The sequence below is a fragment of the Simochromis diagramma genome, unplaced genomic scaffold (assembly GCF_900408965.1).
Source record: "Simochromis diagramma unplaced genomic scaffold, fSimDia1.1 OVJJ01000413.1, whole genome shotgun sequence".
Taxonomy (NCBI): domain Eukaryota; kingdom Metazoa; phylum Chordata; class Actinopteri; order Cichliformes; family Cichlidae; genus Simochromis; species Simochromis diagramma.
Window position 1 is genome coordinate 360,371 of NW_024386948.1, and position 3,882 is coordinate 364,252.

Below are 3,882 nucleotides of genomic sequence, written 5' to 3' on the forward strand. Positions count from 1 at the left end.
AAATTTAGAGGGAACATTGGCAGTGAGTAGTTTTGAGTCCGGAGTAACGAATTGCCAAAAGAGCTGATGATTTTTGACATGGAGACCAGCGTCCAGAGAGAAGAGTTGCAGGTGAGTAGCTTGGAGACTTGGCATATGAGAAGAGAACAAGATAAGCCTGACTATAATGGCTTTAAACAGTTTAAAACTGAAATCCAAAGTTCTGCTTTCTTTTGATTTGATCATACCAAGCATGAGTCACCACTAGCAATCACACGTTTTTGCTTTTTCAGAATTGCTTCTCTTGCTGTTTTACATCGCCGCCTCTCTTACATTAAAAAAAATTCTGTTTTGAATTAATTTAGGTGAGTGCTGCATTATTACAGGGTCATACAGAACTTTTGAGCCTCAAAGCCTTTAGTTTGTACAAGCTGTCATAAAGAAAAGAGAAAAATATTAAACTTTGGACTTTTTAGTTTTCTTGATGATACATTTTGTTTTACACACATACACATAAATGGGTAATTTTTTTCTTGAAGCAAAAACAAACCTCAGAACTAAAAACAAAGCACACCATATCAATGTAGCCATCAATTTACCCTCATCCATACAGCCCTGCATATAGATGTGATTGATCAGTCAACAGAAACAATTATATACTGTGTGACTATCTTTACTTCCCAGTGGTTCCCTTACAATAGATATTTCCATCAGCAGACAGTTTGACTTCTTACAGCAGGGAAAGCACAAGTGGAATTGGTGATGGCAGAGTTCCATTAAGTTTCCCAATAATTCATTACAGTTTACATGCATGAACTAGAAGCAGGCTTTCCTAAGTGGGATACAGCTTTCAATAACATGCCTATATTTTTCCTTCTGTGACAAGCCAGTATGTCTAATGTCAACCTGTGAGAAAACATTGCCAAAATGATACACCCATTGTCCTGATCCTCATCTTCATTTTGCAGTTTTCACCATAACTCCTATAAAACACAGGAATCAACAAATTATTGAATTACTATATGTTGTCTATGAATACAGGACATTGTAAGTGAAAATACATGCTTTCATACCACTGCACTTTGACGAACTTGAATTTATCCCTGGATTTCTGGGATAATTTAATCAGCTGGTCATTACCTTTTTAAAATGTACCTTTATTTATAAATATATATTGAAAGTGGAAAGAGAAATCAAGATTTTAGTGCAAACTATTTCTGTTGTTTAGCTTTCTAACACACCTTTAGCGCTTACATACTGACACACTTGACTCTTTTTAGACATTTGACAGCAGTAAAAATAACTTGCATCATTCGTTTAGCCTGAAATTTGATGACTTTACGAAAAGTTACCAAAAATACATGAAAATGAAAATATTTAAACATTTTATAATTTTGTACAGGTGATCCACATTTTGTACATAATATAGATGTGCCAAACAGGATTTTAGATCACCACAGAGGGCCAAATCACAGATCAATGAAACACTTTCCATGTTAAACTTTAACACTGTCCTGGTAAAAAATACACAAAACATGTTTCAAGTTTAAAGGGGGCTCAAGGGAGCCCTTGACGCTGTCACTAGAACTGTCTGCAGACCCGCAGGTCTTTGAAACAGAAATGGTAAAAAAGCATAAGATTGCACATGTGCTATATGTTAAAATTAAAGGCACCTGAGCTGCCATTTCAGTGAATGTGGGAAACACATGTGCTAGGCCCACACACGAAGGTTTCCTACCATTGCCAAGTACAAATTATTTTGCAATTACAATTTTAAGTTTTGTGTTCTCAGTGTTAATAAATGCTTGCTTTATATTGATAATTATAGATGCTGGTTATGAGGATTTAAAAAAAAAAATGGTACAGCAGTGAGGACATGGTTTAATGGTTAGATAATAAATTTAAAAAAAGAAGTACATGAGGGTTGAATAGCAGTCAAAGAAAGGATTATGTTACATTTAGTTTGAAATGTACATGTCAAGATGATGTCTGGATCATAGCTGCTGTATAAAGCTGCTATCTTTTTATGGGCAGAAATCTGTGCCATCAGAAACTGAATTTGAATAAGTTCAATTTGAATTTGAATTGCTCAGATTGAATCTGAATTGTAACTTGAATAAATGCTTTTGAAAACTGAATTTGAATTAGTCTAAATTGAAATTGAATTTATACTTTGAAAATGAATTGATTTGCTTTGAAACTGCATTTTATCCTTTAAAAATTCAGCTCTCGAATAATTTCAGTTTCACTTCTCACCATTCAGTTTCAGTTCTACAATTCAATTTCAGTTCCAAAATTCAGTTTTTTGGAACTTACATCCGGTTCCGGTTCAAGCGCAGATTAATAGAACTACATTTTACTAGCGGACTGAAAGTGTTACTGATGGGAATCTACAGCCTCTTGAGCTGAATTAAGACTTCAGAAGTCATTCGTCATGTCGAATGACCAGCGGATAAACTCTCAGGTTGGTAATAAATGTATTACATGTATAAGAACAAGCGTCATGTTAACAAATGATAGCCGTACGGTAACTTTTATGCTTATTGTAGCTGTTAGCTAAAAACGCTAATTTAGCGTAGTTTGCCCTGAATTCAGCTTTGACAAACAAATATGATCGACTGTTTCTAGTAGAATTCCAAAGTTGTCATCTTGGACCCTCTCAGAGTACCCCCTATGCTTGCAGAGACCCCTACAGTAGGGAAACATGCAAACGGTGTCCAAACCTTTGTATTTTAGCTTTATTTATGTCTTGTACAGCATCCCAACTCTTTAGCTAACTTAATAACTTTAGCTAAAGTGAATAGTTAGTCTAATTCATTAGTGCAGCATTACTGGATCACCTTTGTTTGAAATGATATAATGTGATATACAACTATCACTGAAACAGCAAACTTTGTAAATAAACAAACAACACTTCTCATTCTCTAAACGTTTGGCCACAGCTGTAGATTACACTATCAGTGCTTGTTCACTCTTGACAATAATTACATTTCTAAATTCTCTTTGTGCATTTACAGGTAAACAATATCTAATATTTTATCTAAATGACTGCTTTGTCTTTGAAAAGGGTGAAGAGCCTGAGGCCAGTGACAGTCCAGTTCTACTCTAAGTACATCCTTACAGTGGCTCACAGGACAAGGCCACATTCCTGTCCTGCCAGAAGAGAAGAGAAACTTCAGAGTCTTCATGCAGTTCAACCACACCTGTCATATTCCATATGACAGGGGTCTCAAACTCCAGTCCTCGAGGGCCGGTGTCATGCAACTTTTCCATGCCCTCGAGGACTGGAGTTTGAGACCCCTGCCGTATGGTGTTCATGCTGTTTTCTACCCCACAGTTAAAGCATGTCTGACTGCCTGTTCAGCATATGCAAAAATATATGATGAGTTTAAGCATGTGATGACTAAGGCCTTCCATTATGGTGTTTGTCATCACATGTCACAGACATCTGGATGATCATTTGGAATAAACAAAAAACTAAAAACTTGTTACTTCATCTTATCTTTATTATTGTTCTTATTTTACATTGTTAGGCATTAGGTTTATTTGTAGTAGTCCTTTCCAACGTCTTTCCCTCTTCCATGTTACTGTGTCAGCTTGTCAGCATCTATTTGGGTTTGGAAGTGGAACAGAAAGTAAAGAAATCCAAAGTGCCATTAAAACCAGGAGAGGTTCTTATATTTCAGAAGAAGGGATTAATTCAAAAGAAATGACCTCAATGCCATATTTTATTTAGGAACCCGAGAGAGCACTTTGCAAAATAACACATTCTTATAATTTCACCCTCAGATGAGCCAAGCTACGACTGTCAGGGAAGGTGATGAAGGTACAGAGCATATGAGAGTGGTTAAGTTAATGTCTCTTGTCTAGATGAAGGCACAAGAGGGATCAATGGCAAGGCGT

At 36.1% G+C, this 3,882-nt stretch overlaps 1 long non-coding RNA gene across 1 annotated transcript; it reads left to right on the plus strand.

The window, feature by feature from the left end:
- Positions 1–2,217: 2,217 nt before the first annotated feature.
- LOC120737625 lies at positions 2,218–3,475 on the plus strand. The gene is made up of 2 exons (XR_005696784.1): positions 2,218–2,443; positions 3,047–3,475. It is a non-coding gene; the product is annotated as an uncharacterized LOC120737625 (long non-coding RNA).
- Positions 3,476–3,882: the final 407 nt, after the last annotated feature.